We start from the raw sequence: 18554 nt of genomic DNA on the forward strand, positions 1-18554 counted from the left end.
GTAAGTGTATATGTGAGTAAACTACCCGTAAAGATCCCACTTCTTGACAAAAATATTGTATGCAAATAATGAAACCCTGTTCTTGCATAGGAAATGGACTTAATTTTCAGATGTTGTGGATGATATAAATGACACCGGTATCCTTATACACATTGATTTGTCTCAAAAACCAATCTTGGTAAATTATGGATATAGCACAACATTTATTCAACACAATTCGTTTAACATCACTCCATGTGAATGGTAAAAGTAAGTATAACCAGTAATGGGATGGTTTCATAACGCGCAGAATATGGTTACCTAATGGTGATGAACCTAATTCGTTTCTACAAAAGATATAAAAAATTATATAAGGTAAACATGCATTAATGTGTTAAAATTAATTAAATAAAGCTATGGTTGTCGTTTTTTATTTTCCGCGAGAGGAGGGGTGGGGGTGTTTCAAGAGGTAGGCTATGAAAATTACGAAATTACAAAAGAAATTACGGGAAATGTCCACTATGCAATATAAGTCAAAATTTCAAAAATAGAGTTTTAATCCAAATCAAAGTATGATTTTGATAGATTGGATATTGTTTTACGTCCCTCTCGAGAAAATTTCACTCAAATTGAGACGTCACCACTGCCGGTAAAGGGCTGCAAAATTTAGGCTTATGTTCGGCGCTTACGGCCATTGAGCAGGGAGGGATCTTTATCGTGCCACACCTGCTGTGACACGGGACCTCATTTTTTGCGGTCTCATCCGAATTATTTTAAAAAGACAACAAGCTTACAAATGAAAAGGGGGAAAAATATGGATCATCGGTAAAGACTTTTCAGGGAACCATGTCAAAGGACAATTTTCGTAAGTTTTCAAGTAAAATGCTATTGAAAAAGAAATGGATAAGTTCTCTAGTCATGGTTTCATACTTTTCCTTTACACTAATTAAGTATATGGATTGGTAAAAAGTGTATCAATCATATATCAACACTGTGTTATTGAATAATATTCCAGGGGTGGTGTCAAAATATGTAAATGTATGAACTGTCACAAATTCAATAATTCCGACATAGAACTCAGCATGCAGCGTAAGACAAAGGATTTGTATGCAAGGTGAAGATAACGAACAGTGATCAATCTCATAACTCCTATAAGCAATGCAAAATAGATGGTTGGGCAAACACGGACCCCTGGACACACCATAGGTGTAATCAGGTGCCTAGGAGGAGTAAGCATCCCCCTGTTGACCGGTCACACCCGCCGTGAGCCCTATATCCTGATCAGGTAAACGGAGTTATTCGCAGTCAAAATCAGTGTGCCAAGAACGGCTTAACACTCGGTATGAAACACGTCAGACAGCATTTGATCCAATGCGATGTTGTATTGACGAACTAGATCGTTATAACGACCATAGAATTTGCGAAATGCTGACTTCAATCGAGATTGTTGAAATCCCTGTACCATCAACTTGTTTGTCAGTAGCTTACCTCGATTTAAAAACTGACTATACCCAGAACAAGCTCTTGCATATCGAATCAGTTGAGATATATAAACACCATATGCAGGTGATAATGGAATATTGCTACACAAATATGGGACATTGACGATGGAGAAGCTGAAATCATCTCGTTTGTCATACAGTTGAGTTGTCAGTTTGCAGTTAATGTCTACTTTCAATAAAATATCTATGTATGTAATGTGCACATTTAATAAATAACTTTTCTATGTTCTTGCTGTCCCTACTTTGCAGAATTAAATGCATTTCATCTCCCGTTGCTGTCGAAAAATGTGCATCCGCCATTTCTCTTTATCCAAACGTCATGAAAAGATAACTTGAGTTAGTGCCATATGACGTCATCGGTCAACAGTCTTTTTTAACAGTCAATTTTAACAGTTCCCGGTCCAACAGTCGCCAGAACAGTCGAAATGTTGAACATTTTTCGTAAAGAGTTATATAGGAACTGTTTTATAGGGGTATAACAATAAATTATCTTGATAACATATTAAAGGATTTCAGTATCCATTGTATACCTAAAACGTATATCCAAAAGGAAGTTTTAATTTGAAGGTAATAAATGTATGTGCAGAGATAAGGACCATGTTTTATTTGAATTCTGTTGACTGTGTAATGTACGCATTGGATATTGCATGTTTGTAATTAAGCCCCTTTCTGTTCTGCAAAACATACATTAATCAACACCTTATCCACTTTTCCTAATAAAATTTTAGACAATGCTGAACTATATTTCTATATACATGTATTTCTAAATTTAGTAAATCACCAATGCTTTGTGAAATATAAATTTCACTGTTCAATAAATATGTCGCACATCAAATGTATCAACGTCAAAACGATTAATTAACTTAACGTTTTTATCGCTGTAATGAGGTATGGTGTACTTGCGGGCGTTTTTCTGAAGGGAGTTACTGAAAATAAAAACACGAATCCATTTAAAACAGATGTATGCATCATACATTGAAAAGACAGATGATCTGTTATTGTCATTGACAACTACTGAAAATAATTTGGAAGTCCAGAACGCCCACGTTTTGCAGGATTATTTTCTTGATTAGCTCAACTGAAGGTTTCTTATCGTAAGTTGTTCATTAACAGTCTGTAAATATGTCTTTAAAATATTCTTGACATCTAAGCATTCAACTAGCAATGTGTGTGTTATGATAACAAAAAGTGAAGATAACGAGCAATGATCAATCTCACAACTCCTATAAGCAATACAAAATAGAGAGATTTGGGCAAACACAGATTCCTTGACACACAAGGAGGAGTACGCATCCGCTGTCGACCAGTGACACCCGCCTTGAGCCCCATCTCATGATCAGGTAAACGGAGATATCTGTATTCAAAATCAATGTGCCAACGGCCTAACAATCGATATGAAACAAGTCAGACAGCAATTGACAATTAACTCAATAATATCTAATGATAAGAATCGATATTGTGTTTTCTCAGACATTGTTAGTTTTCCCCAGAAATGACCCTCTTTAAGGCCGAGCTTGACCTACTTGAAAATTCGGTGGTAGTGCAATTAGGGAAAATTACAACATCCTTATAACAGAACTATTGCACGTGTGATATTCAATTAAACGAGTCAAAGATTACACTAAAGCAATTTAACAGCACAACCTTCATTTTTTTATATTTACTTTGTTATCCTGTCTTGAAAATCTTTGAAAGGTAGACTTGCGTTTGAATTTTGATATTTATCTTGGTGTAGTATCATTATCAGATGATGTAATCATCCTTTAAACCAATTCTTATAAAATTAATACGATTTATTTTCGTTGTATGAGAGTGAAAAAATGTATATTATATCACTGGGGATATACATGTATGTACCACCAACGTACATTATCAGCAGCAAGAATGTATTCAAGTACTTCACTGGCCAGGCAGAACACCAGCAAAAATGAATATCGGAAATACCTCAAAAATTTAGAACCATACCTGCTGCGATTTTGTTTTCAATTACCAGATCTCCCGATGACCGTGGTGCTTCTCATCTCCCTTTAGCTGTCTCGTCATTACGGCAGTGAAGGAATGAATTATTGGTGGGTCGTTCTACATGTATAAACATTAAAGGTTGGCTATATTAGTCCTATCAAAGTGTGGGAGATGTACAGAAATCAGACTTCAATAACATGGATTAAATGATTTTTAAAGATAATAATATAAAAGGTAGACATAGAAGAATAGACACAACTCATGCTATAATATGCAAGTGTTATAGGAGTTATGAGATTGATCACAATTCGTTATCTTCACCTTGCATGCAAGTGTATATCTGAGTAAACTACTTGAAAGATCCCACTTCTTGAAAAGAATATTGTATGCAAATAATGAAACCCTGTTCTTGCATGGGAGAGAGACTTAATTTTCATATGTAGTGGATGATATACATGACACACGGATCTTGATACACATTGAATTGTCTCAAAAACCAATGTTGGTAAATCATCAATATAGCACAACATTCATGCAACACAATTCGTGTAACTTCACTCCATGTGAATGATAGAACTAAATATAATCAGTAATGGGATGGTTTCATAACGCGCAGAATAAGTTTACTTAATAGTGATGAACCTAATTCGTTTCTACAAACTACATAAAAAATATATAAGGCAAACATGCATCAATGCGTTAAAATCAATTAAATAAAGCTATGGTTGTAGTCTTTGATTTATGGGCGGGGGTGGGGTGTTTCAAAAGATAGGCTATGAAACTTACAAAATTACAAAAGAAATAACGGAAAGTTCCCCATTGCAATATAAGTCAAAATTTCAAAACTACAGTTTTAATCCAAATCAAATTATAATTTTGAAAATACGACAAGCTTACAAATTAAAAGGAAAAAATATGGATCATCGGTAAAGATTTTTCAGGGGACCATGTCAAAGGACAATTTTCGCAGGTTTTCAGGTAAATGCTATTAAAAAAGAAATTTTTAAGTTTTCTACTTACGGTTTCATACTTTTCCTTTATACGAATTAAGTATATATATTGGTAAAAGGTTTATCAATCATATATAAACACTGTGTCATTGCATAATATTCCAGGGGTGGTGTCAAAATATGTAAATGTATGAACTGTCACAAATTCAATACCGACATAGAACTCAGCATGCAGCATGAGACAAAGGATTTGTATGTAATGTGCACATTTTTAATTTCATTTCGATAATCTATAACCTGTCTAAATAAAGCAAAAATTCAAATATTTGAATAAAAGCATGCATATTTTGTATTCATAGGACAGGATAAACGCTAAACCTGCTAAACGCAAAACACGATAAACGATCTTCATGTTAGATCTACTAAATGTAAAACACGATACATTATCTTCACGATAATTGCAAAACCTGATAAATGAACTTCACGATAGACCTGCTAAACGCAAAGCATGATAAACGGTCTTCACGACAAACGGAAAACCTAATAAAACTGTTGTAAATTTAGAAGCAATTCAGACAGAACGGAATTTCAATAGCTGCAACAATATTCGTACGTGCACATTATACAGTTATTGACTGGGTTCGAGGACAACAGCTGTTTTGTTTGACTCGAGAACGGGTATGTTGCCCGAAGCCGTAGGCTGAGGGCAACCGATCCGTTCGAGGGTTAAACAAAACAGCTGTTATCCGAGGACCCAGTTAATAATTGTTTTTGTTATACACCCTCATTTTCAAGGTTGATTGTCTAAATAAAGCAAAAATTCAAATATCTGACTGACAGCATGCATATTTTGTATTGATAGGATAGGATAAATGGTAAACCTGATAAACACAAAACACGATAAACGATCTTCACGATAGTTCTGTTAAACGCAAAACACGATAAACGATCTTCACGATAAACGCAAAACCTGATAGAAATGTTGTAAATTTAGAAACAATTCAGACGGAACGGAAATTCGATAGTTACAACAAGATTCGTACGTGCACATTACATTAAGTTGGTAACAATATTAAAGTATTTCATTATTGATTATATACCTAAAACGTATATCCAAACAAAAGTTTTAATTTGAAGGTAATAAATGTATGTCAGGAAAACCTGATATACGCAAAACACTATATACGATAGACCTGATAAACACAAAATGCGATACACGATAGCTCCGATAAACGGAAAACACGAGAGAAAAACGGAAAACCTGATAAACGCAAAACACGATACGATAGGATACACAGACGAGACGATGGGATGCACACACACACGATCCGATAGGATACACGCACAATCCGATAGGACACACATACACGATATTATAAGATACACGATACAAAATGATGCACACACGATACAATATGATGCACACACGATACGATAGGACACACACACACAATACCATGAGATACACACACGATAGGATAGGATACACACACACACGATATTATGAGATACACACACGATACGATAGGATACACACACACACGATACCATGAGATACACACACGATACGATAGGACACACACACACGATACCATGAGATACACGATACGATAGGACACACACACACACACACACACACACACACACACACATATACGATACCATGAGATACGCACACGATACGATAGGACACACACACGATACCATGAGATACGCACACGATACGATAGGACACACACACACACGATACCATGAGATACACACACGATAGGATAGGATACACACACAATACGATAGGATACACAAATGATAGAACACGATAGAAATGTCAAGAACAACGCATGATTTATAACGCAGGTACATGTACTGTAGGCCATTGTTTGTGATATTGTTATATTTTTTTCTATTATTCACAAAACACGAAACTCTGTGTTAGATGTTACACACCCCGAGTTTGCTGACGATAATAGCGATGATTTATTTCAAATTATGATTGCCAAAAGCAGATTATTAACAAATGAACTATGATCCATCATCTTAATAGCCAATTAGAAACTTGTATGTACAATATAAATATACCATACTTTACTGCCAAATGTTAACAAGAGAAAAGTTTCGTTCCCTGTACTGTTACCGGAATTCTGATTTCTAAAGGTAAAGCTTTCAATTATTTTCCAGTTTTATTCTAGCAAGTACTTAACGGATTTATTCAAATGTTGATTGTATATAACACAGTGAACTGGAAATAAAATCACCACAGAATCTTTCACATCCGCAACATATATGGATTTTTAACTGAACATAAACGTTAAAGGCAAATTAACAACTTTTTAATCAGAAGAGGTAATTTTACAGTAAAAGTAACAACATATCACAGTAATAAACTGTCTTTGGGGTATAAACATATAGCGTGCCAATGCCTTTTTCTGCCTTTTTTCTTGATAATTGTAGAACAAATGCAATATTATATCCGGAACATGTTAGTGCACTTTCTATTAAAGTCTATCAAATTTATTACTTTTCAAAGGCATAATTAGCCTCAGAAAAACCAGTAAAATTATCAAGGGTGAGATGAATTGTATGTATTACTGTTGATTACAATACATTAGTGTATATTTTCATTAAAAAACAAACTAAAGTGTTTCATGATAACAAGTAATAAATGTGTATTTACATAAAGAGATATCCTAGAGTTACACTGTGAATCATCAAACGCTGTGTGAAAGGCGCGAGATTTTCACAACAATGTGAAATATGGAGATTTCATTGAATTGATTCATTAGACTACGTATCATGAACATTTTACATGAATTCCCTCAATATCTATTTTTATGTCACTTTCCACTTTTTTCACAAAATGTATGATGCTTGCTGATTTTAACTCTTAATTGCATGGTAGATTGGATGACTTCATATTTTCTCATCATCAAATTCCAATATTTATGTAGGGATATCCCATTATCATTATTAGTTCGACATAAAAATGGCAAAAGAAGCAGAATCAACTATTTCAACTTCTATAGCGTAAGCCTACTTCTCCTAGGCACCTGATCCCACACCTGGTGTGTTCAGGGGTCCCCCTTTGTCCAACTCTCTATTTTGTATTGCTTATAGAAGTTATGAGATTGATCACTGTTCGTTATATTCACCTTTCATACTGGTGTACTCTTCGTGTACTGAAAGCAGTACGGATGAGATATTAAAAACGTTGTTAGGAAAGAATGCTTCAAAATGCACAAGGTGAAGTGAATTGATTTTCAAAATGAATTATATGATTTGTTTTCAATCATTTTCTTGATATGAATTCTTACCATTGTCAGGTCTGCATCAAAATGATAAAAGAGGCCAAATCAATTATTTTGATTCCTATGATATACTAATTTTCTTTATATATGGAATAAACAGTGCAAATGAGATATATGCAACGTTGAAAGGAAACATTTGCTTGAAAAGTTAACATGTAAAACTTATACGGTACCAATTTTGATGCACCAGATGCGCATATGATTTATTTTCGATAGTTTTCTTCAGATGAACTCGAAAGCCTTGCTTATCCTGCTGTGTCTATTCTCGCTGATGATTGCAGAATATTCTGTCCAGGGCATAAATCGTTGCAGAACTCGTATTGGGTGCAGATCATGCAGAATACGATGCAAGATCAGGAAATATCGGACTGGATCCTGCAAATACACACGTTCTTGCCCAAGAAGAATGAGATATAAGTGTAGATGTTTCGGGAAACGTGGTGGTTGATGTAAAAAAAGAAAAAAAAGAAATGTATCAATCCATGCAATAAACCGAAAATAATGCAGATATCACAATAGTTATTTATACTTAATGACTGAACGACATGTAAATGTTCTACTCATTAACATTCAACATCCCCGTTTAAAGTGAGCATTTTGCAAATTCTTTGTCGTTGTAATAATTTAATTTGCAAATCCAAAATATCACCAATTGGAATGCTTATAGGAGTTATGAGATTTATCACTTTGTTATCTTCACCTTTCATGCTTTATAAGCAATTATGAGGTCGTTCTTTACATGTAAAACTTATACGGTACCAATTTTGATGCACCAGATGCGCATTTCGACAAATAACGTCTCTTCAGTGATGCTCAACCGAAATGTTTGAAATCCGAAATAACTATGAAGTTTTAGAGCTAAATATAGCCAACACCAGCGTGCCAAAAAAGTGGAGCCAAATTCGTCCAAGGATAAGAGCTATGCATGAGGGAGATAATCCTTAATTTTGAAATGAATTTCTAAATTCTATAACAGCAATTAAATATGCATCCGTATTTTCAAGCTAGTAACGAAGTACTTAGCTACTGGGCTGTAGAGACCCTCGGGGACTAACAGTCCACCAGCAGAGGCCTCGATCCAGGGGTCATAATGTAAAACTTATACGGTACCAATCTTGATGCACCAGATGCGCATTTCGACAAATAATGTCTCTTCAGTGATGCTCAACGGAAATGTTTTAAATCCGAAATATCTATGAAGTTTTAGAGCTACATATAGCCAAAACCAGCGTGCCAAAAAAGTGGAGCCAAATTCGTCCAAGGATAAGAGCTATGCATGAGGGAGATAATTCTTAATTTTGAAATGAATTTCTAAATTTTATAACAGCAATTAAATATACATCCGTATTTTCAAGCTAGTAACGAAGTTCTTAGCTACTGGGCTGTAGAGACCCTCGGGGACTAACAGTCCACCAGCAGAGGCCTCGACCCAGGGGTCATAATGTAAAACTTATACGGTACCAATTTTGATTTGACTACAGATTACTCCGTTTACCTGATCGAGATATACGGCTCTCAATGTAAATGTGATGTATCAATAAGGTATGCTTACTGCTTCTAGGCACTTTATCCCACTTTTGGTATTTGGAGGGGTTTGTGTTAACCTTTTCTTAATTTTGTATATTTTGTTAGATTTATGAGATTGATCACTGTTCTTTATTAGTCCTTATTCCGTATTATATCAAACATAGATTTTATGAAAAAATGACTTTAAGGATATGCGGGACGATGATCGCGTGATGATTGCGAATTTATTATAAATTTAGAACCGGACGCAGCGTAGTTAGAGCTTCCCGAGAAAAAAATCACAATACTCTACCGACACGCTATATGACGTCACAATAAAAAAGTACGTCACGACGTTATACCGCGGGGAAAATGTCGTCATATTTTGTCGTAATTTGCTACCGCTGTCAAGTGTCATGTGTAAATCTGTTGATATAATTCTTGTCAAATGATAATTTTTATTTCTACTTCATATTGATTATAAGTCTCCCTTTTCATACACATTGTATATATTATATATACAGAATGCGCCACAGTAATTTTGATAGTATAGCCTATTTAAGTCACTGAAATCGCTCCTACATGTACATGCAATTTGAATTTAGGCATTTACAAAAGGAAAGTCAATCGCACGTAAACAATGAATCGGTGCAAGTGTAAGATGATGATCGTTTGTTGGTATTTACTATAGTAGTTTGAAAATAGAACTGGATACACATTTCACCGAATCTTTCTTGGAAAATGTACGAACTATTCTGGTGCTTTTATAATCGATCATTGTTTGCGAAAAATACTCCACCCCCACCCCATATGCCAAAGATCGATACTTTTGGTCAAATATTAACGTTCATGCTAGGAATGTTCAATTTTCCCAAGTATTTTGATATAAATCTAAAGACGGTTTATCTCTCAAACTATTTTATATGACAAATTATTTTTACTAACTTTACGAAACACTGCTGCGAAAATGGTAACTAATGTAATAAATATGATACGTGCACGTCGGAAAGTATGCGAGAAGCAGACGTGTGAAAAAGAAAAAAGTGCAAAGTCACAACGTGTGCGACTCATAAATTCCTTGAAAAATAGGATGGAGACGATCGAGTCAAGCGACACTAGCTACCCTGGCCGCGGAAGTACTGTTGATCTTGTAAACGAAGTAGTAGCTTATATATTGACGTTAACTAGATCTAACCCCGTGGTTTGAAGGAAGACGAATTGTAGAGCTGGAGGTTTTGTCCAAAGTCATGTATAATATATAAATGTATATTTAAAAAAAAGATTAAAATTTTAATTTGTTTCATTAACTCAATATTTGTTTCATGATCATGAAAATTCTAAATATTTCAATAGATTCAAAACAAATGTAGTTTCTAACAATGTGTTCCAAAACAGGCACAAAGAATTAGGCTGCCCCCCCCCCCCCCCCCTAACCCTGACAGTGAGCTTTTTTTAATTGTAGTGCAAATAAATTGAGACTGTCCCTCCCCCATTACTTTTAACAGTAGTTGTAGATGAAAAGAGTATAAACTTGAAAGTTATTATCAAAAACATATTCCGCCAACCCTAAGCCCAATTGAACATATCAGTGAATAACTTCAAGGACGCCTACCTCAAAATCAAGATTAGCTTCATCCCTTAATATTTCTACAGGAAGTTAGGTATATGAATATCTTTTAATTGCAGTGTTTGCAAAAAAAATTCATTGACAGGCTTTTGAGCAGTACTTCATTTAGTATTTGGACTACCCTGTTTTTAAGTACTAATTTCCACCCCAAATCATTAATTTTTCCCAATTTCTTATTATACGGTTATATTTAAGCATGGCATTATTATTTATTTTATATTTTAAATATATTTTAAAGATTATCGCAAAAGATGTATATAAAAATTCCATCAAATTATTTTATTTTTTTTTTTTGAAATGAAAATCGGAATGATCTTGTAAAATTCACAAGTTTCAAAAAGGGGGATAATTCAAAACTTATTATCTCCCTTGTATACCTAGAAAGTGGCCATGAAATTTTAACACATTGTAAAGGACATCCTGATGGTGATTCATCAAAAAAAAGAAAAAAATATTCATTGACGAGTTATTTTTGGCCACATCGTCCCGCATGTCCTTAAATTAGACTGTTGAAATCCTTGTAACATATATTTGTCAGTAGTCTGTCTCGATTCATACGTATAATATGCTCTCGATTATCGAATCAGTTGAAAAACATCAACGCATTATACAGGTGATAATGGAATGTTGGTACATGAATATTGGATGTTGACGATGAAGCTTAAGATACCCTGTTTGTCATAAAGTTGTATCGTTAGTTTTCCGTTAACATCTACGTTCAGCAAAACATCCAAATAAGAAGCAGATATGAAATATGTTGTGGTGGGTTATTTTACTTCGAATTCCAATCGACATATGAATGAGAATGAGTATTGTTAAGAATTGTTATGAGATTGATCACTGTTCGTTATCTTCACCTTGCAAATAAAACGTCGTCGATCTATCTAAATGTCGAGTTAAAGGCCATATCGCATACAGGACACGTGTATAATAGTTTCAGGTGTCACTGTATTAAAACAAACATCACTAAGTACATTCAGGTTGGAGAAACATGATGCCACAGGTTATACAGTAAATGAAAGTCTGACAAAACTAGACAACACACATGTACTAGTTGATACATATAGATTATTTGCATTAACTCATATTACAAAGGTACAGGGGTCCTTGTTTGCCCAACTCTCTATTTTGTATTGCTTATAGGAGTTATGAGATTGATCAATGTTCGTTATCTTCTCCTTCCATATATGCTAACTTGGTATGTTTGCAATACGTAATAATTCGCCATCGCCACAACCATACTTTTGGTGAATAAATCGTAGTGCTAGTTCTTGATTTGTTTTCCTTTTATAGCATTGCTTCTGCTACAAAATGTCAAATCAAATAACAAAAGTTGAAATTTGTCAGTGTAAAAGTATGGACAATTCTAACACAAATCTTAGCAACCTTTCCATAACATGAAAGGTGAAAATAATAAACAGTGATCGATCTCATAACTCCTATAAGCAATGTCAATAAAGAGTTGGACAAACACGGATCACTGGATATACCATAGGTGAGATAAGGTGCATAGGAGAAGTAAACATCCCCTGTCGACATGTCACACCAGCCGTGAACTCTATACTTTGATCAGGTAAACAGACTCATCCGTAGTCTAAGTCAGCGTCAGAAGAACGGCCTAACAATAAGTATGAAACATGTCAGACCGTATTTGATTCAATGGTGGGTTGTATTGGCGAATTGGATTGTTATAACGACCATTGAATCTGCTAAATACTGACATTAAATGAGGTTGTTGAAAAGCTTGTAGCCTGAACTTGTTTGTCAGTAGCTTACCTCGATTTAAAAACTGACCATATGCAATTTAACTTGTAACTAATATATTTATCTGATAACTGAGCGGTTCTTCATATATCATATCGGTCTTCCAAAATTTGAAAACTTTTTCAAATGGTTTCGATTAAAGTCAGCATTTCGCAAATTCTATTGTCGTTATAATGATCTAGTTTGTCAATACAACTTATCATTGAATCAAATGCTGTCCGACGTGTTTCATACTAATTGCTAGGCCGTTCTTGACACATTGATTTTAACTACGGATAACTCCGTTTACCTGATCAGGATATAAGGCTCACGGTGGGTGTAACCGGTCAACAGGGGATGCTTCCTCCTCCTAGGCACTTGATCCCCCCTCTGGTGTATCCAGGGGTCCGTGTTTGCCTAACCATCTATTTTGTATTGCTTGTAGGAGTTGTTATGAGATTGATCACTGTTCGTTATCTTCACCTTTCTTGTAGTTGTAGCAGAGACAAAAGCATGCAAAGAAAAGCTACACTAATTTCTTTAATTGTATGAAGGGTGAGGATAACGTACAGTGATCAATCACATTTCAATAATTTATGAATGTCTGTAATCAATTCTCTGTTCGCTTCTCTTTCCTGTTTACCAAGCTTGCAAAATATGAACTTACATCAGCCAAATATTTGAGACATCTTAAAACAATATTGTTATATTATACAAAATAAAGGAAATTAAGCAACTGGTATTCATGACAACACCAACACAGAAAATGCTGTAAAAGCTCAACTGTTTACTTTATGATTCCACAAATCATAAGCAATATAAAATCAATCAATCGTCCATGTATGTGCAATGTTCTTGGACTGGGTTTTCAATGTAGTTAATATAGTCTATCAACATTCAATTGCATACTTGAAACATTCTTTTCTCAAAACACATCTAGTATACTCCACCATCTCACCTTTTTTCGACAGCAAACTAGTTAGGCCAAATCCGTTGCAGAAACTGACATGACGCCATGAAATGACCTAATTCGTAGCTGTATGGGTAAACACTCGGCTCTACATTTCTAAGCCCTTGGAGAATAGAAGTTTACGAATATGATGCAGTACAATCTGCTCGGTCTCGAAATGTTGTTTGAAATATAAATCACTCGGCTAAAACTTCGACTTTTATATTTCGAAACTACATTGTTCGACCTTGGAGGTTATCCTGCAATATCCAAGAAAATGAGAACTTTAATTCACTGTTCGTTATCTTCACCTTTCCTTTAAATTAAAAGAAAGTATATATATTTGGCAGATTAATTGGGATCTTTGTGAAACACATAAAACAAACCAGATACACTAATTCTGAATCGACAAGATGATATGGTTATCATAAAAATTCATATCGGCCATTCTAGATTGAAAGATTCGTAGTTGTTCAACTGAGAACTTGAATGCAATATATTGTATTCTGTGACTGCCCAGTGATAATCTAACATGCTATGCTGGATTATAGTAATACTCCACTAATGCGAACGATATTGTTTTCATAATATCAAGAAATAAATGAACTGTTTGAATAAATGAACACCCACAACTTTCATATTTGCACAAGATCGACTTGTATGTTAAGATATATGATAGGTTGATACATTTACGCCTTTATATATAAAATTTGCTGTAGTCAAACGTAATTATGTCCATGGCCCACCGGGCTATTTACATTATATGAGTAGAGGTACATGTAGCATAGAGTAAGAAACCATTCATTTTTACTATTTTGTTTGATACTTTGAGAAGCTACTGTTTGAAGCACCATATCTACTAGGTGCAACTCAATCTAAGAACACAAATTATAAGATTTATTTCTATTATGAATTTTAATTCGTGAAAGAGAATTGATTTTTAAAAAAAAAATGAACGTTTTTTATGAAATTTGCAATATGACTGGAACTTTGTGCATTGTAGTAGAAAAATAGTTACCATACTGTGTTTAATATTTCTTTTTGCATGTATGGTTCTTCAACTGTATCTGTATGGAGGGCGTTGAAAATATAATTGATACGTGTTATCGTGCTAGTATCACTTGATCCTTGGTTTCTCGTAATTTCCAATTTATTATTTTAACTACAGGCCCATAGGAATAACCATCCACATCCATTTTTAGTTCACAAAGTGAGATTCTCTGATCCAAGATTTGTCCGTCATTTGTTGTGTTCTGGCTGTAAACTTTTCACGTAATTAACTTTTCAGAAATTGTTGGATCAAAATATTTCATCTAAATTTGGCAAAATCTTTAGGTAAAGGGGACTCTAGTTTGTTCTAATGAAGGGGTATACACCCTCTTTAAAGGGAAGATAATTGAGACTTGTGAAAAGTTGGGTATTACATTTTTTTCAATAACTACTGGTCCAATGTCATCCAATCGTTGCACAAAGCATACTTGGGTGCAAGGAATTCAAGTTTGTTACACCCTTTTCAAATGGATTTTTTTAGAGGAATTTAACTATTTTCCTCTCCATCTTATCTCTCTTTTAAAAAGGTTGTATTCCTCCACATAGTAAAGGATGGAATACTGGAATATTTGACGTTAACTGATGATGAACAGATTGATCAGGAAAGCTTCATCTATTCCCACACGTAACCATAGACCAGAGTCGTAAAATGTATTTTCCAGTATTTTGAAACCAACGTGTTACATTTCAAATGACTCATTGTCAAAGCAAGTAATTAAATACATTCATCATATATATTATTGTTATTGTATCCCATGGATCATTAGTGATTACCAGAGGAGATAAATGCTAATGAAAATCAAATGGAATAATGTTAAACCGAAACTATTCACATACCGTAATCGTTTTTGTAAATATATTAAAGCTTTGTTTGAAGCTACGTTTAATTCGTGAATGAAAATCATCCATAAAAGTTTCTGATGTATCTCTTATTGTGTCCGTGTTTGCCCAACTATCTACTTTCTATTGCTCATAGGAGTTATGAGATTGATCGCTGTTCGTTATCTTCACCTTTCATATGGTGATATGTAAAGACATGACGTATTTTCACACAAAACTAGCAGTTCAGGGGAATGATTTGAAATCTACCAAGAGTCACCCCAATCAAGTCTATGAGAGATTACAAAAGGGGAAGATAGAACATCCTCACACACACACACACACACACACACACACACACACACACACACACACACATACATACACACACACACACACACACACACAAAACACACACACACACACACACACACAAGCTCACACACAGGAGTATATGATCTTAAAATACCCCCTGCTGAGTTGGTAACAGGAAACTCAATTCCATCTTGCTTTTTAACGATGTTAAGTCCCACATAGACCTCTGAAAATACTGCATAAAATGCGCCTTTCCATTCACTAATTCATATAAATGTACAATTGAGGACCGGGCTTTATAATGACACATCATAAAGATCTATCTAATAATACTAATAATTAATAATCTTGTTTCTTTAAATTCGAACAGTGAACATCAGTTATGTACTAGTTATTTACCCACATGTACAGATGTTGGCGCTGTTACACAGTAATCAAAGTTCACAAATCACTGACCTTTGTTTATTTACTGCTGAGCTGAATTCTCAAGGAAGAGTAATCAGTGACGTTTGTTTATTTACCGCGGAGCTGAATTCACACAGACGAGTAATCAGTGACCGTTGTTTATTTACTGCTGAGCTGAACTCACACAGAAGAGTAATCAGTGACCTTTGTTTATTTACTGCTGACCTGAATTCACACAGAAGAGTAATCAGTGACCTTTGTTTATTTACTGCTGAGCTGAATTCTCACAGAAGAGTAATCAGTGACCTTTGTTTATTTACTGCTGAGCTGAATTCTCACAGAAGAGTAATCAGTGACCTTTGTTTATTTACTGCTGAGCTGAATTCACACAGAAGAGTAATCAGTGACCTTTGTTTATTTACTGTTGAGCTGAATTCTCACAGAAGAGTAATCAGTGACCTTTGTTTATTTACTGCTGAGCTGAATTCTCACAGAAGAGTAATCAGTGACCTTTGTTTATTCACCGCTGAGCTGAATTCACACAGAAGAGTAATCAGTGACCTTTGTTTATTTACTGCTGAGCTGAATTCTCACAGAAGAGTAATCAGTGACCTTTGTTTATTTACTGCTAAGCTGAATTCACACAGAAGAGTAATCAGTCACATTTGTTTATTTACTGCTGAGCTGAATTCTAATAGAAAAGTAATCAGTGACCTTTGTTTATTTACTGGTGAGCTGAATTCACACAGAAGAGTAATCAGTGACCGTTGTTTATTTACTGCTGGGCTGAATTCTCACAGAAGAGTAATCAGTGACCTTTGTTTATTTACTGCTGAGCTGAATTCTAACAGAAGAGTAATCAGTGACCTTTGTTTATTTACTGCTGACCTGAATTCACACAGACGAGTAATCAGTGACCTTTGCTCATTTACTGGTAAGCTGAATTCTCACAGAAGAGTAATCAGTGACCTTTGTTTATTTACTGCTGAGCTGAATTCACACAGAAGAGTAATCAGTGACCTTTGTTTATTTACTGTTGAGCTGAATTCTCACAGAAGAGTAATCAGTGACCTTTGTTTATTTACTGCTGAGCTGAATTCTCACAGAAGAGTAATCAGTGACCTTTGTTTATTCACCGCTGAGCTGAATTCACACAGAAGAGTAATCAGTGACCTTTGTTTATTTACTGCTGAGCTGAATTCTCACAGAAGAGTAATCAGTGACCTTTGTTTATTTACTGCTAAGCTGAATTCACACAGAAGAGTAATCAGTCACATTTGTTTATTTACTGCTGAGCTGAATTCTAATAGAAAAGTAATCAGTGACCTTTGTTTATTTACTGGTGAGCTGAATTCACACAGAAGAGTAATCAGTGACCGTTGTTTATTTACTGCTGGGCTGAATTCTCACAGAAGAGTAATCAGTGACCTTTGTTTATTTACTGCTGAGCTGAATTCTAACAGAAGAGTAATCAGTGACCTTTGTTTATTTACTGCTGACCTGAATTCACACAGACGAGTAATCAGTGACCTTTGCTCATTTACTGGTGAGCTGAATTCTCACAGAAGAGTAATCAGTGACCTTTGTTTATTTACTGCTGAGCTGAATTCACACAGAAGAGTAATCAGTGACCGTTGTTTATTTACTGCTGAGCTGAATTCTAACAGAAGAGTAATCAATGACCTTTGTTTATTTACTGCTGAGCTGAAGTCACACAGAAGAGTAATCAGTGACCTTTGTTTATTTACTGCTGAGCTGAATTCTCACAGAAGAGTAGTCAGTGACCTTTGTTTATTTACCACTGATCTGAATTCACACAGACGAGTAATCAGTGACCTTTGTTTATTTACTGGTGAGCTGAATTCACACAGAAGAGTAATTAGTGACCGTTGTTTATTTACTGTTGAGCTGAATTCACACAGAAGAGTAATCAGTGACCTTTGTTTATTTACTGCTGAGCTGAATTCACACAGAAGAGTAATCAGTGACCTTTGTTTATTTACTGTTGAGCTGAATTCTCACAGAAGAGTAATCAGTGACCTTTGTTTATTTACTGCTGAGCTGAATTCTCACAGAAGAGTAATCAGTGACCTTTGTTTATTCACCGCTGAGCTGAATTCACACAGAAGAGTAATCAGTGACCTTTGTTTATTTACTGCTGAGCTGAATTCTCACAGAAGAGTAATCAGTGACCTTTGTTTATTTACTGCTAAGCTGAATTCACACAGAAGAGTAATCAGTCACATTTGTTTATTTACTACTGAGCTGAATTCTCATAGAAAAGTAATCAGTGACCTTTGTTTATTTACTGCTGAGCTGAATTCACACAGAAGAGTAATCAGTGACCGTTGTTTATTTACTGCTGGGCTGAATTCTCACAGAATAGTAATCAGTGACCGTTGTTTATTTACTGCTGAGCTGAATTCTAACAGAAGAGTAATC

At 34.9% G+C, this 18554-nt stretch overlaps 1 long non-coding RNA gene across 1 annotated transcript; it reads left to right on the plus strand.

The window, feature by feature from the left end:
* The first annotated feature begins 6471 nt into the window (after positions 1-6471).
* On the plus strand, positions 6472-8360 carry LOC125655534 (uncharacterized). The gene is made up of 2 exons (XR_007362775.2): positions 6472-6547; positions 7925-8360. It is a non-coding gene; the product is annotated as an uncharacterized LOC125655534 (long non-coding RNA).
* The last annotated feature ends 10194 nt before the right edge of the window (positions 8361-18554 follow it).

This window comes from Ostrea edulis, chromosome 7, assembly GCF_947568905.1.
Source record: "Ostrea edulis chromosome 7, xbOstEdul1.1, whole genome shotgun sequence".
NCBI classification, from domain to species: domain Eukaryota; kingdom Metazoa; phylum Mollusca; class Bivalvia; order Ostreida; family Ostreidae; genus Ostrea; species Ostrea edulis.